The sequence below is a fragment of the Lepus europaeus genome, chromosome 2 (genome assembly GCF_033115175.1).
Source record: "Lepus europaeus isolate LE1 chromosome 2, mLepTim1.pri, whole genome shotgun sequence".
Taxonomy (NCBI): domain Eukaryota; kingdom Metazoa; phylum Chordata; class Mammalia; order Lagomorpha; family Leporidae; genus Lepus; species Lepus europaeus.
Window position 1 is genome coordinate 147,291,790 of NC_084828.1, and position 15,650 is coordinate 147,307,439.

General features: G+C 54.2%; 1 pseudogene; it reads right to left on the reverse strand.

The window, feature by feature from the left end:
• Positions 1-215: 215 nt before the first annotated feature.
• LOC133752035 (elongation factor 1-alpha 1-like) overlaps positions 216-15,650 on the reverse strand; it is a 41,391-nt pseudogene continuing 25,956 nt past the window's right edge.

Sequence of the window (15,650 nt, forward strand, 5' to 3'; positions counted from 1 at the left end):
TAAAAAGTAGAGATTTGAAAGCCAGGGTCTTGGAAGAGCCACACACGCAGGAACAGATGGTCCCCAAAGCGTCCTCCTTCTGAACGCTTCCCAGTGCAGTGTTAGCACTGAACAGTGTTTTCCTATTACACTTTCACGGCCCCTGGAGACACACGGCTGTAAGACCGTTCTTCCACCTGTGATGAGGGCCGGGGCAGCAGGCCACGGGGTCACACTCAGCCCTCGGAGCTTTCTGGGCAGTCTTGGGACCCTGGCCTACTCCGGAGCCTCTTTGCTTGGAGGACACCCACAGCGACTGTCTCATTGTCGTGAGCAGAAAATGACCCAGAGGAGGAGAGTCGCAGAAGCTCCCCTGCCGGGAATCGTGTCAACGGTGGCCCCACATCAGCAGGTTCCAGGAACTCAGGGTCATCTTCCAGCTTCTTACCAGAACAGCCATCAGCCTCTTCCTTCAGCTCAGAAAACTCACAGGCAGCGTGAGCTGTGTGACGTCAGCACAGCGGCAGAGCCGGGGCTGATGTAGCCTGCATGGCTCAGGATGGCCACCCGAGCAGTGAACTCCGCTGTGCCCATTGCTGGTTGTTCTCGCTGTCACCAGCTATGCTGCCAAGAGAAACAGCTTTGACAGACAAGTTCTATTTTCAAGATTTACTTGTGGGGCCGGTGCTGTGGCGTAGCAGGTAAAGCCACCTGTGGTGCCGGCATCTCATATTGCTACCAGTTCGAGACCTGGCTGTTCCACTTCTGATTCAGCTCTCAGCCTGGGAAAGCAGTGGAAGATGGCCCAAGTCCTTGGGCCCCTGCACCTGTGTGGGAGACCCAGAAGAAGCTCCTGGTTCCTGGTTTTGGATTGGCCCAGCTCCGGTGTTGCGGCCATTTGTGGAGTGAACCTGCGGATGGACGACCTCTCTTTCTCTCTCTTTCTCTCTCTCTCTCCCCCTCTGCCTCTCTGTAACTTTGTCTTTCAAATAAATAAATAAATCCTTAAAAAATATTTACTTGTTTATTTATTTGAAAGGCAAAGTGACAGGAGGAGAAGGAGATTCAGAGAAGAAAGAGATTTTTCTTGCCACTGGTTCACTCCCCAAATGCCCACAACAGCCAGAACTGGGCCAAGCCAAACCCAGGAGCCAGGAGCCAGGAACTCCATGTAGGTCTCCCAAGTGGGTGGCAGGAACCCAAACAGTTGAGCCGTCATCTATTGCCTCTCAGGAGCATCAGCAAGAAGAGGAATCAGAAGTGGAGTACCTGGGCCGGCACTGTGGCATAGCAGGTAAAGCCGCCGCCTGCAGTACTGGCATCCCATATGGGCGCCAGTTCGAGTCCCAGCTGCTCCACTTCCCATCCAGCTCTCTGCTATGGCCTGGGAAAGCAGTGGAAAATGGCCCAAGTTCTTGGGCCCCTGCCACCTGCGTGAGAGATCCGGAAGAAGCTCCTGGCTCCTGCCTTCGGATTGGTGCATCTCCGACTGTTGCAGCCAACTGGGGAGTGAACCAGCAGATGAAAGATCTCTCTCTCTCTCTCTCTCTCTCTCTCTCTGACTCTCCTTCTCTCTCTGTGTTACTCTGACTTTCAAATAAATTAATAAATCTTAAAAAAAAAGAAATGGAGTAGCTGGGACTCAAATTGGCACTCTAATAGGGGAGGCAGGCACCCAAAGCAGTGGCTTCGCCTGCTGAAGCAAAATACCCACCCACCACAACACTCTTGACACTGAAGCCCACGCTGTCCCCAAGAAGAGCATCACTCAAAGCTTCATGGTGCATCTCAATAGATGGTAGCTCCGCCATGATGTTGACTGGAGCAGAGGTGAGCTACAAGCCAGGATTGGGAACACCAGTCTATGCTTGGCTCACAGAGACAGTGCCAATGCCTCCAATTTGTGTAGACACACGCCAGGGCTGGTCAGGTGGATGAGCTGGTGGTAGGACGCTGTCCAGGGCTCCAGTGTGGTCCTCTGGCACCACAATCCTCACAGGTAACTTTCTATCCCTTGAGCCAAGGCCTGTTGGTTAGCACGTGGCGCCAATGTGTGGTCCCCATTCCAACCAGAAATAGGCACAACTGCTGCTGTGTCAGGGTTGTAACCAATTTTCCTCACATAAGTGCTGTCTTCCTAAACGGCTTCCTTTTATCTCTTCTGCCTGTTAGGATAGCTCCGTGGAATCTACTTTGGTTTTCTGTTGTTGTTGTTGTTTTTAAAGATTTATTTATTTGAAAGAGTTAGAGGGAGGGAGACAGAGAGAGAGTGAGAGAATGTTCCATCTGCTGGTTTATTCCCCAAATGGCTGCAACAGCCAGGGCTGGGCCAGGCTGAAGCCAGGAGCCAGAGCTTCACCCACATCTCCCATGTGAGTGCAGGGGCCCAAGCACTTGGGCCATCCTCTGCTGCTTTCCCAGGTGCATTAGCAGGGAGCTGAATCAGAAGTGGAGCAGCTGGGACACAAACCAGCACCAATATGGGATGCCAGCGTTGCAGGCGATAGCTTTTCCCACTACGCCACAGCGCTGGTCCCCGTGGGATCGAGTTTGTAAACACCAACAATGAGTTGCTTCAAACCCAGTGTATAAGCCGGAGGGCGTGCTCGTGGATCTGCCCATTCCTGGAGATAGCAGCTTCCAAATGACGGGCAGCACAGGCAGTCTGAGATGTGCCTGTCATCATCCGTGATTCTGATCAAGTCTCTGTGTCCCACCTGGGGCAACAGTGATTTATTACCCAAGACACAGGCATACATGAGTGAGCCCCTTCCCATCGCACCCAACGTGGTCGACCAGATGGCCAGTAGCAGCAGCCATGCTCAAATCCACATGTCTATTGCCAATGATGTTGACACGTGTCTTCCTTTCCCACTTTGTCTTTGACGTGGCGGTGTTCATGACACTTGTGTTCTGGCAGCAAATGCACTGTGAAAAAGCCGTTTCCACTCCTTTCATAACCCACAAGTTGGCCACTTGGTCAGTCGTGCTTTCCCGGCAGGCCCCTTCCGGCCACTTCCCCTGCTCCTGGTGCTCAGCTTGCCTGATTTCTCCCTGCCACCGAATTCTGCTCCTCTTGTCTCTTGCCTCTGAGGATGGCTGGTGGTACATTAACTCAGATACACAGCACAGCCTGTCTCTGCTCCTCTCCAGGTCGGGCACTGGGGGCGTGCACCTTCCCCTGGAGATTCAGGGGGCACAGCGGGGGCGACCCTGCAGGTCTGGCCATTAGACCGTGTAAAAATGACCATCTGGCTGCTTAAAAAGCTTTGAGCTCCCAGGCCGGGCTCCCTCCCTCTCTTCCTGGCCTTGCTGCACAGACCACCTGCACATTACATTTGGATGACTTTGCAAGGCACTGTTGGTTTCTTTGTTGAAATCTAACTGAAACAGACTGAGCTGGGCTGGGCCAAGGCTGTGCTGGGTCTGGGTGTGTGTGCATGTTCACAGGCAGGCTCTAGACCAGGCATGCTCACAGTACCTGCAGCGTAATTCTCACAATATCCCCATGTTATTATTGTCCCTGATTTACAAACACCAAGACCTGAGGAATGGAAAAACAGTATAACTTGCTATGTACTCCACTGTCTGTGCATCTCCATGTTTGGAGTCCCCCTATATGTCTCTCTCTTTTTTTGAAAAAAAAAAAATTATTTATTTATTTGAAAGAGTTACACAGAGAGAGAAGGAGGGGCAGAGAGAGAGAGAGACAGAGAGAGAGGGAGAGGGCTTCCATCAGCTGGCTCACTCCCCAATTGGCTGCAAGGGCCAGAGTTGCGCTGATCCAAAGCCAGGAGCCAGGAGCTTCTTCCGGGACCCCATGCAGCTGCAGGGGCCCAAAGACTTGGGCCGTCTACTACTGCTTTCCCAGGCTATAGTAGAGAGCCAGATCGAAAGAGGAGCAGCCAGGACTTGAACTGACGCCTATATGGGATGCTGGCACTGCAGCACAGCGCCGGCACCATGTATCTCTTCTTGTGTGTGAGATGTCATCATGTGCATCTGTGTTCCTCTGCATGTGTGTGCATGTGTATGAATGTGTGTGTCTACAACCGTGGAAACCCTGTGTCCCTGTTCTGACCACCTGCCCACCTCTCACATCCTGGTTCCAGGAAGGTTTGGTATCTAATGTAACAGACCTTGGTGTGTGGAACACAAACCATTATGGAGAAAGTGATTTCTGGGTCTGTGTTTCTGATATGGTTTAATTTTAAACTTTATATTTATTCTCATTTTATCTGAAAAACAGAGAGATGGAGAGAGGCAGACAGACAGACAATAAGAGAGCTCTTCCATTAACTGGTTCACACCCCAAATGCCCATAACAGCTGGGGCTGGGCAAGGCTGAAACCAGGAGCCAGGAACTCAGTTTAGGTTTCCCACATGGGTGATAGGGACCCAAGTCCTTGAGCCCTCACCTGCTGCCTCCCAGGGTGCCCACGACCAGGAATCTGGAGTCACACACAGAGTCGGGACTTGAACCCAGGCCCTCTGATACAGGATGTGGGTATGCCAAACAGCATCTTAACAGTGGTGCCAAACACCTAGCCCTGTTTTGGGTTTTGTTTTTATTTCTGATGAAATTTAATCCCAGCAGCTGTGGCAGCAAAGACCAATGTCCCGTGTCTCCTGAGAATACGTTCGTAGAAAGTAGTAGGAGAGGAGGCCAGCGCTGTGGCACAGCAGATTAACGCCCTGGCTTGAAGCACCGGCACCCCATATGGGTGCTGGTTCTAGTCCCGGCTGCTCCACTTCCCATCCAGCTCTCTGCTATGGTCTGGGGTAGCAGTAGAAGATGGCCCAAGTCCTTGGGTCTCTGCACTTGCATGCGGGACCAGGAAGAAGCTCCTGGCTCCTGGCTTCGAATGCGCGCAGCTCCGGCCATTGCGGCCATCTGGGGAGTGAACCAGCAGATGGAAGACCTCTCTCTCTGTCTCTACCTCTCTCTGTAACTCTTTCAATTAAATAAAATAAATCTTAAAAAAAAAAAAAAGAAAGTAGTAGTTGGAGAGAAGGGCCGGCACTGTGGCGCAGTAGGTTAGTCCTCCTCCTGCTGCGCCGGCATCCCATATGGGTGCCGGTTCTAGTCCCGGCTGCTCCTCTTCCCATCCAGCTCTCTGCTGTGGCCTGGGAAAGCAGTAGAGGATGGCCCAAGTCCTTGGGCCACTGCACCCACATGGGAGACCTGGAAGAAGCTCCTGGCTCCTGGCTTTGGATCAGTGCAGCTCTGGCCATTGCGGCCATTTGGGGGGTGAACCAGCAGACAGAAGAAAGACCTTTCTCTCTGTCTCTCCCTCTGTCTGTAACTCTACCTCTCAAATAAATAAATAAAACCTTAAAAAGAGAGTAGCGGGAGAGGCCCTGTGGGCGGCCAGGCACACAGAGGAGGCCAGGCAGGGCTTCCTAGCAGAGGAGGCTGAGAGAGGACTTGCTAGGAGACCGTTGTCCAGAGCGCTGCACTACCAGTGCCAAGGGCTACTCTTCTCTCCCTCTGCACTACGCATCTCGCAAACACAGCCTCTAATCCTCGAAATGACTAAGGACAGCTCACTGCAATCATCCTCTTGCTGGAGATGAAGTAAAGAGGCTCAGAGAGGTTGAGGGACTGGCCCAAAGCTGCACAGCTAGTGGCAGATCCAGGATGCAAATTCAAGTGTTCCCAGCTCTGAAGTCCAGGCTCCTTCTGCTATAGCAAAGTATGTGTGGGCTATGTGATGACGTCCTTGGAATTTTGGGGCTCGGGGAGTAAGTTACCCCCTCACAGTGATGGGGTCGCAGTTTCTGGTTTGCTGGCTTTCGTGGGGGGGCACTGGAGACTCGATCTGGGCCTCTGCTGTCCATTCAAAGAGCCCAAGGCTCCCTTCCCGCTCCCACCCGTGTCCCTCCTTTCAGACTCCCAACACAGTGATCCAAGGCGATTCTACCCATTTCCCAGGAAGGGAGACTGAAGCACTTCCTCACCGTTACCCCAGTGGGCTTGGACTGGCCAACGCCTGGAAGCCAGCCTCCTGGGGCAGGGTGTCCTGGGCCTGGGCGCTCCCTGCTCATGAGGCTATAGGTGAGGGGTGAGGGCAGAGCCCAAATGCTCCACAAGCAGAACCCACAGCCGGGGTGGGGGATGCAGTCCGGCACTGCCCCTGCAGAGCCCTGAGTCCCCATGCAGCCTCTCAGGCCCCGGTGGACCCCAGTGCCGGCCCTGCCCTGCACCTGCCCACTCTCGGGCTGCCACAAGCACACTCTGTTTCTCAAACCCAGCTCCTGTGCTCCTCCCTGGGGCACTCACCACACTTTCAGCCTTCTCTGGGGGTGCTTCCTGGGGCTTCCTCCCTGGCCTCCACTTCTGCAAGGACCCCTGTGGGCTGGGTTCAGAGCCCCCAGGGGCTATTGCCATGTGTGGCTGTTAAAGGCCTTAGACTCCCCATGTGGGCAGCAGGGGCCACGCGTGTCTTGTTGGCCCCTGTGAGCCAGGCCACAGTGCCTGGCACACGGGCGTTCGATCACGTTTGAAGGGTGAATGTAAACCATATGGGAGGGACGTGGGCAAGGGAGGAGAAGCAAGGAAGAAAAAGAGAGAAAGGAAGGGAGGGAGGCACAATTGAAGGGAGGTGGGAAAGAGGGAGGGACGGGTCGTCCACCACGTCCGTCGCGTGGGCGTCCGGCGTGGTAGCTGCAGCTGTCCCTTGCTCTCTGCTGCGCCTACTCCTCCGAGGTCGCTTAGAGGAGAAACCGTGACAAGGCAGGATGAGGAAGCATGGAGACTTGTGTTCCACAGGCCCCTGAGTCACCTCCCAGATGCTGCGGTGACGCTGTCCTTGCTCAAGGGGCTCGCCTCTCACAGGTGTGGCTGGCACCGTCATCCCAAATGACTCCCGCTGGCTCCGTGGCCCTGCCAGCTAGGCTCCAGGGCCCCCACACAGCACCTGTGGAGGGCTGAGGTCACCATCTCCCACCAAGTCCCTGGGCCATCTTCCACTGCTTTTCCCAGGATGTTAGCAGGCAGCCAGGTCAGACGTGGCGCAGCCGGGACTCGAACCGGTGCATTTGTTGAGGACTTGGCAAATGCCAGGCATTTACGTGATTCTCTGGGACTTGCCCAGGGCTTTCCCACAATCAATCGGTCTCCCCCTGGCTCATCTCTCTTCTCTCTCTGCCTCTGTCTCTCCTTTTCCCATAACATTTTCCATGCCTGAACAGTAGACCCTTCATGCATGGTCTCGTTTCTTTCTTAACTGTCTTCCCCCCGCAGGAGGCAAATTCCTGATGCTGGATTCCGTGGACGTCGTTGGATGTGTTTTCCCGGCATCCCAGATGGAGCCTGGCGCGGAGCAGTTTATAGGCCAAGGAGCTCTTGCTCAGTGACTAGGTGAAGAGAAGCTTCACTCTGACAGCTGCTTTTGAGAGCGATGCCATCCCTGTGTCAGGGATCAGGATGAGGTCAGGGGGCCTAAAATTTTGCCCAGAGGCAATTAGCAGGTTCTGGAGCCAGCAACCAAACTCTGGTCTTCTACCATCTTCCCATCACGCCACTGCGGCCTGAGGCACAAACATGACTCCTTGTTTCCACCACACTGCTGCTAAGCCAGGTCCTCCTTTGCAAGAGCGAGCAGGCTGGGGCTCCGAGACCAGACCCGAAGTGACCTGCTCAGGTGACTCGGCAAGCAGCTGTCAGAGGCCAGATCTGAACCCAGGACTTTCTGCCGTTCTTCTCTGCTGAGAGAGAGAGCGCGAGCGAGCAGATGGAGAGAAGCAGCGGCACGTGGCATCCCCAGGTACAATCGTCACAGACAGGGCCTGCTGTGTGTCAGGGGGCCCTCAAGGTCTGGGGAAGTCCCCAAGTCCCCGAGCCCCAGCCTCCCTGTCTGAAAAGCGAAGCCTCCCACTGGGCACGGCTGAAGCCCCGTGACTCTGAGAGGCTTCAACTGTATCATCCTTGTGACCCATGGGCCTGAGGCAGGCGACTCGGCACCACAGTCCATCTTCCCCTCGGTCTGTGTGTGGTCCAAAGTCCAGCTCACTGGGGCCTTTGTCCCACAGGGGGAGAGATGAGAGCACAGTGGGGCAAGGAGGGACCCCCAAGGCAAAGGCCAAGTACGAACATCCAGGGAAGGCAGAGGCTGCACTCAGGGGAGCAGGCCTGACCACAGGGACCCTGGTGGCCAGGAGTGGCCTCTTGTCCGTTATCAAGCCGTCTCTCCCTGCAGGTGGTTCTCCCCTCTCCACTTCCTCCTTATCACGCCACTGCACCGGACAGTGTAGAGCTGCCTGCACTTCCCTGCTTTTTTCCAGGCCTTGATCAGCCTTGCTGTCTACTTCACAAGAGGGTTGGTTCAGCGGGTTCCTTCCAAGCCCTCGCTTCTCCCATAGGCTTTGTCTTTCCCGGGGTCTGTATCCTTGCCAGGGAGCTGTATCCTCAGTGGGGGGTCTGGGTCTGAGTTCCTGCCAACATCTCCCTAACCCTAACCCTAACTCTTGGTGTCAAGAGGCTGCCCCTGCGAGGGCGCTCTCTGGGGCCACACCTCCCACCCCCACTCCCGTGGGCTGACCTTGGACAGCGGCCGGCACTGCCCCAGACCTCCTCCTCTTCACCACCTCGACACCCTGGTTTCCACTGCAGACTCAGGATCGGGTGACCCGGGCTGTGGGCTGCAGGGTCACTGGGGCAGGGCCAGCACCATTTGTTGTGGCTGTGACCCAATGTCCGATACCCTCTCTAGGGGACAGGTGCTCCTGTGAGCCTGGCTGGTGGGCACCACTCTTGTGCCAGGCCATGCAAGGCACCCTCCCTGGGGGTCAAACTCCCAACCAGGCAGCTGGGCCTCGTGCCCAGGGGGATGGAGGTGGACGGGACTCCCCACATTCACGGAATTAGTGAATGACTTGGGGTGGCCAAGTGGCGGGGCTCTCCAGAAGGAGCTCAGACGCCCAACAGCAGCCCCAAGTCTTCCAGAAACTTAGCCCTGCAGGGCAGGACAGGGCAGGGCTGCAGAGGCGTGGCAGAGAGAGGCCCATTGGGTGAGAGGAGGATGCAGAGCCTTGAGTGGCAAAGCTTGGAGGCAGGGGGCCTGGGCAGGACCTTCTCCTGGGGGCGCAGGCAGTGAGGCCCAGGAGACAGTGTCCTGAGAGCAGAGGTGTTCACAGGCAGCAAGTGCAGGGCAAGTGGCCAGGGAGGGAAAGGGGGCCTTTGGAGACAGAGACAGAGAGAGAGAGAGAGAGAGATGGGGGGGAGAGAGAGGGGGGGGGAAGGGGGGAGGGGAGGAGAGAGAAGGGGGAGAGAGAGAGAGAGCTTGAAGGTGAGGACAAGGGGTGTAGACCTCTTGCCAGGAGTCCAGTACGGCTCATAACTCCCACCCCGCCCTCCAGACTTCCTATTGCACCCTCTTGAAGACCCAGATATAGCAAGAACTCATTTCCTTGTATAGCAAGTGCAGCCATGGCTTTGCGCACACAGAATTCCCCAGTCTGACCGCTTGGCCCATCACCCAGAAGTAGCAGGCCCAGGAGCACAGTGGGAAGACCTGCTGAAGACCCAGGTACAGCTCCAGTCACCAGACAACACCCCACATGACAGAGCTGTATCCACAGGACTCAGCCCCCAGCCCGCGATGCTGTGTCTCCCACAGCCAGGACACACGGGTCTGGGACTCGAGGGGTGGAGGTGGGAGTGACTCCACTAGACTCTTGCAGCTAAAAACTCGCTCAGAAAACGTGTTCACCACAACCACCTCAGGCTCTGCACGTTTGGAGGTCTCAGCCCCTAATGACGTGTCTTTTCCAGGGGACCCCAGCACCGATTCCACCTGCCCATGGGCGGAGCCTTGTACCACGAAGCCAGCAGGCAGAAAAGAGGTTCTCTACTGCCGGGGATGATTGCTCTCAGCCACCCAGAGGAAAGTGGGTTATTGCTTACTATGGTGATCAAGGAGCACCAGGGGGTGCCCTAGGGTGCCTCTCGGTATGCCCATGTCCAACAGTAACAGCTTATGGAAAACTACAGCAACCCCCCAAAAAGCCCGAGCAGCCAAGGACTCAAACATCCAGGCACACAGGTTCAGGTAAGCCCACCAAATCAAGACCCCTCAAATCCAGCTTTCCATACTCTACTTTTTTATGCTGGAAGTAGAACTCTGTCAACTCTAATTTCCACAAGCAAGAGATGCTAGCTGGAGACAAGGCTGCTCCTTCCTCTTTGCTTCCTGCTAATGTACACACTGGCAGGCGGCAGGTGATGGCTCAAGTGCTTGGATCCCTACCACTCACCTGGGACACCCAACTGGGCTCCTGGCTTTGGGCTGGCTCAGCCCTGGCTTTTGCGTGCATTTGGGGAGTGAATCAGTCAATGTGAGTGCACACACACACACACTCTCTCCCTGCTGTTCAAATACATACATATGAAATGATCATTCATCCAGACATCAGCATTGGGTTCCAGCCCCACATTAAAAAATATATATATTCATGAGTTGCCAAGGCTGTGGAAGCCTTTAGAGTTCGCTGACTTTGATCTTATTCCGATAGGGTCATAGTCAAAGTGGAAGTTCTCTCCTCCCTTCAGAGAAAGGTACCTCCTTCTTTGATGGCCCCGTTCTTTCCACTGGGATCTCACTCGCAGAGATCTTTCATTTAGGTCTTCTTTTTTTTCTTTTCCATGGTATCTTCCATAGCTTTGGTAACTCATGACTAGAGCCTAGGGAGATTACTGACGCCATAAACAAGAGTGTCAAATTGTTAAGTCAGCAACAGGAGTCACTGTGTACTTACATCTCATGTGGGATCTGTCCTTAATGTGTTGTCTAATGTGCAGTGATGCTATAACTAGTACTGAAACAGTATTTTTACACTTTGTGTTTCTGTGTGGGTGCAAACTGATGAAATCTTTACTAATTATAAATGGTGTTAAATTGGGAATGGCATAGAAAATTAATTAATTTTTAAAAAAATATTATGTAGGATCTCTGTCTTTAATGTGCTGTACACTGTTATTTAATGCTATAACTAGTACTCAAACAGTATTTTTTTCACTTTGTGTTGCTATATGGGGGCAAACTGTTGAAATCTTTATTTAATATATACTAAACTGATCTTCTGTATATAAAGAGAATTGAAAATGAATCTTGATGTGAATGGAAGGGAAGAGGGAGCGGGAAAGGGGAGGGTTGTGGGTGGGGGGGAAGTTATGGTAGGGGGGAAGCCATTGTAACCCATAAGCTGTACTTTGGAATTTATATTCATTAAATAAAAGTTTAATAAATGAAAAAAAACAAATAAAAAATATATATATATATTAACTTCTTGAAAGACAAGATGATGGAGAAAAAGGAGAGAGCGCTTCCATCTGCAGGCTCACTCCCCAAATGGTAATAGCCTGGACCAGTCTAGCTGGGTCTCCCATGTGGGGGGCAGGGACCCACGTGCTTAGGTCATTATCGGCTACTTTCCAAGGCATATTAGCAGGGAGCTAGAGTGGAAGCGGAGCAGCTGAGACTCTAATAGAGCTCCTAAGGGATGCTGGCATTGCAAGCAGTGGCTTAACCCACTGTACCCCAATAACGGCCCCCAGCTTCTTTATAAACTCCTAGAACCAGGGGGTTTGATCAAACCGTATCTTGTGAAATTCAGTCATAGCTCTAAGGGAGCTTGTCAGAGCTCAGATGGTCCTTGGTGCCTGGAGGTCCCACTCACAGGCTGCTCGGGTGGAGTCAGCTCAGCATCCCTTTCTCCTACAGAGCCGAGGCGGGCCAGGCTTCGAGCCGTTCTCCTCGGCTCTTGGGAGACATTACCCTCTGAACTCACTGGCTTGAAAACTTCCAAGACTTAGGCAGGTTCTGATAACCCCGACTGCTCCTGTCCCCAGCTCTCGAGGGCAGCTGCTCCTGACACTGGCCATCTGCTGGGGGACAGCTGTCCATGCATTGCTACACATCTTCGGTCTGCGTAGCCAACAGCCTTGCAAGCTGGAGATGCACGCTGAGGGGGAGGGCTTCTGGCCAGGATAATAGAGAAGTCACGGCAGTGGTACAGGTGGGACCGGCTGAATTTTATCCGCCCCTCCCAATCCTGCGTCAAAGTCCTAAGCCCCAGGATCTCAGAATGTGACTGCATTTGGAGTCTTTAAGAGGATAACTAAGGTACATGAGCCCACAGGGGGAGACCCAAGTCCAGTGTGTCCTTTCTGAGAGGAGAGGAGGGACAGACACACGCAGAGGGGAGACCGTGGAGGACGGGGTTGGGGGTTGGGAGGGACATTGCCCTCTTCATGCCAGGAAGAGACACTGCAGCAGACATAGCTCTGTGGACCCCTTGGCTTCAGAATTCCAGCCACCAGAACTGTGGGAAAACTAGTCTCTGTCGAGAAATTTCTCCCAGCAGTCCCAACTGATTCGTCTAGAAGCCTTGCTCGCTGACCCCCTGCAAGATCGGGGCATCCTGAGCGCAGAGTTCCTTGGCTGTGACACAGCCCTTCCCACCTCCGTGCAGTCCCCCTGTGGCCTGCGGGACAAGGGACAGTGGTGGAAACACAAGGCCCAGGATGCCTGCTGCACAGTAAGTCATGAGCTGTCTACATCCGCTTAGGCCCGTTGTCCCCCGGTCACCCCGGCCACTGTCAGCACAGAAACCACGTGACCGCTTGGGACAGTGCCTCTGGGTGGCCTGGACCTTGGGCCTTGTTGTGTCAGCCCTCCAGCAGCTGTGTTGCTAGGTCCCTAGATTAAGTCCTCCCTGTGGAAACACCCAGTGTGGCTTCCATTTTCCTATCCACAACCCACACCACCCAAACTGGCATTCCAGGCCTGAATTTCACATTGGAGCAGCACTGTTCCCACAGCACAGACCGCAGAGTTAGCCCCTCTCCCCCATCCCATGAAGTGACACCAGCAGGCCGAGCACTGGGAGAGGAAGGGGAGCCGGCAGGGGGCCTGGGCTCAGCGGACACATTGATGGCCTAAGTGCTTGGGTCCCTTCCACCCTTTGGGAGACCCAGATGAAGCTCCTGGCTCCTGGCTTCGGATTGGCCCAGCTCCGGCAGTTGCAGACACTTGGGGAGTGAACCAGATGGAAGATCTCTCTCTCTCTCTCTGTGTCTCTCTCTCTATGTGTCTCTCTCTCCATCCCCCACCCCCGTAACTCTGACTTTAAAACAAACACATAAATGTAAAAAAAAAAAAAAAAAACCAGAAGAAGAAAACCGTGGTTGGGCCAGTGTTGTGGTGCAACAGGTTAAAGCCCTGCCTGAAGCACCAGCATCCCATATGGGCACCGGTTCTAGTCCCAGTTGCTCCACTTCCCATCCAGCTCTCTGCTATGGCCTGGGAAAGCAGTAGAAGATGGTCCTAGTCCTTGGGCCCCTACACCCACGTGGGAGACCCGGAGGAGGCTCCTGGCTCCTGGCTTGGGATCGGCACGGCTCTAGCCATTGTGGCCATGTGGGGAATGAACCAGCAGATGGTAGACCTCTCTGTCTCTGCCTCTCTCTGTAACTGTGTCTTTCTTTTTTTTCTTTTTTTCTTTTTTTATTATTATTTTTTTTATTTTGACAGGCAGAGTGGATAGTGAGAGAGAGAGAGACAGAGAGCAAGGTCTTCCTTTTTGCCGTTGGTTCACCCTCCAATGGCCACTGCGGCCAGCACATCGTGCTGATCCGAAGCCAGGAGCCAGGTGCTTCTCCCGGTCTCCCATGCGGTGCAGGGCCCAAGAACTTGGGCCATCCTCCACTGCCTTCCCGGGCCATAGCAGAGAGCTGGAAGAGGGGCAACCGGGATAGAATCCGGCGCCCCGACCAGGACTAGAACCTGGTATGCCGGCGCCGCAAGGCGGAGGATTAGCCTGTTAAGCCACGGCGCCGGCCAATGTAACTGTGTCTTTCAAATAAATAAATAAATATTTTTAAAAAGAAAAAACTAAAGAAAAAATAGGGCAAAATAGCACAGAATAGAACATGGCAACATGCATTGGACATAATGAAAATATGTTGTATTTCATTAAACATTTCTATTGGGGGATGTGGACGTGGGTGTGTATGACTATAGTGTGCAGAGTTGTGATGCTAAATGAGGTCTCTCAATGATTACAGGCTGTGGACCCTGTTTAGAGAACACACTGGCCTGGAGATCTTTCTCTTCTTTTCAGATTATGTGATTACAAGCGCATTTGATTTTATCGGCCAGATAAGCACGGAAGAGCAGGACAGGTGGGGGCTCAGAGGAAGCAGTGCTGGCCACGAGGAGCTGCTGCTGGGGCTGCGACAGGAAGCAGCCCAGCGGGCAATAGAGAAAGGGGTGCGTGTGAGAGGCAGGCGCAGGCTGCACGGTTTGGGGGTGCCGCCCGGATGCCACCTTCCTGACAATCCGGCCGGCTGTGCCAAAGCGTGGAGCTGTTTCTTAAAACCATCCGTGGGTGCACAAGGCAGACTCTCAGAGCCCCTGCCCCATCCCCGAGAGCGAGGCGCGGGAACAGCACAGGGACGTCTGTGGGCTTGGATTTCTCCCTTTTTTTTAAAGCCTAACGTTGAATGGCTGTGTTTCAGGCTGAATGAAAACATCCCCACGTCGCAACAACTGTGTGTGCAACAGCTGCTCCAGTTGCTGGAAAATTCCATGGCTTCCCTGCAGGAGCCCCTCACACAGACGCTTCCTTCTCCACCCGCCAACTTGAGGTCAGTGTGGCTTAGAAGGGGTGGCACTGGTGTCCGCCAGCCCAGGGCCTCCCGGGCGAGAGCTTAATAAACAGGGGCCGGCCGCTTCTTCCAGAGGGCCCTGGTGGGTTTTTCCACGACAGTGAAAGGCTGCCTTTGTATGGAGGACAGGAATAAGGCTGTGCTATTTCACAGAGGCCTGCCCTCGGCGACCTCACCCGCGCTCACTTTTTCGCTGTTTCCTCCTCTGGGGGACCCAAAGAGGAGGCAGGGGGACCCTGGGGGAGGGCGCTGCCTGCCGCTGGGAAGGTGGGGCACGTCCCTGACTGTCGCCCATAGTGACAGGGGACAGGGGGCCAACGGAAGAAGCGCAGTGGCAGACGCTGGAACAAAGCTGCCTTCGCCCCGGACGAGGTGCCCAGGTGTGCCCAGGTGTCAAAGGCCTCTATCATTTCTCTCAGGAGGAACTAACGTGGAAATGGCACTTGCCCTGTAATCTAGGCACTTCCTGGAAAACCCTAATTACCCGGCACGTTGTAATTACGCTGCCACCACACTTCCACTGGCGAGCCTTGCTTCCTTAGTTCTATTCTTAACGTTCCTTCCCCGCCTGGAGAAGCAAGACAAAGCACTTTACACGGCGTCTTGATGGGCGCTCTCTCCAGGGACCTTTCTATGGCCCGTGCCCTTGAACGTCTATTTCAGCTTCCCCATAAAGGAGATGACTCTTCTCTGCGAGCGAAAGGGAAGCAGTGAGGAGCTGTCTTCCACCAACAGCCGAGAGTAGAGCCACATGTCAGCCCCTGCTTTGGCGTCTTCTTTAAACTGTCCAGAGAGAATTTTAGCTTTTTCCGGCCTGCTGTGGCAGAAAGAACGCATTACCATCAGCGCCTTGACCTTGCAGGAGGCACCACAGCTTTCCTAGGGCTGGGGCAGTAACCTGAGAGATGAGGACCGGATTAGATCAGCATTTGTGCAAGGCCCCGAGCTAGGTCACCGGGGCTTGCAGATGGCACGAGGACAGAGCGTCAAAGGACACGGC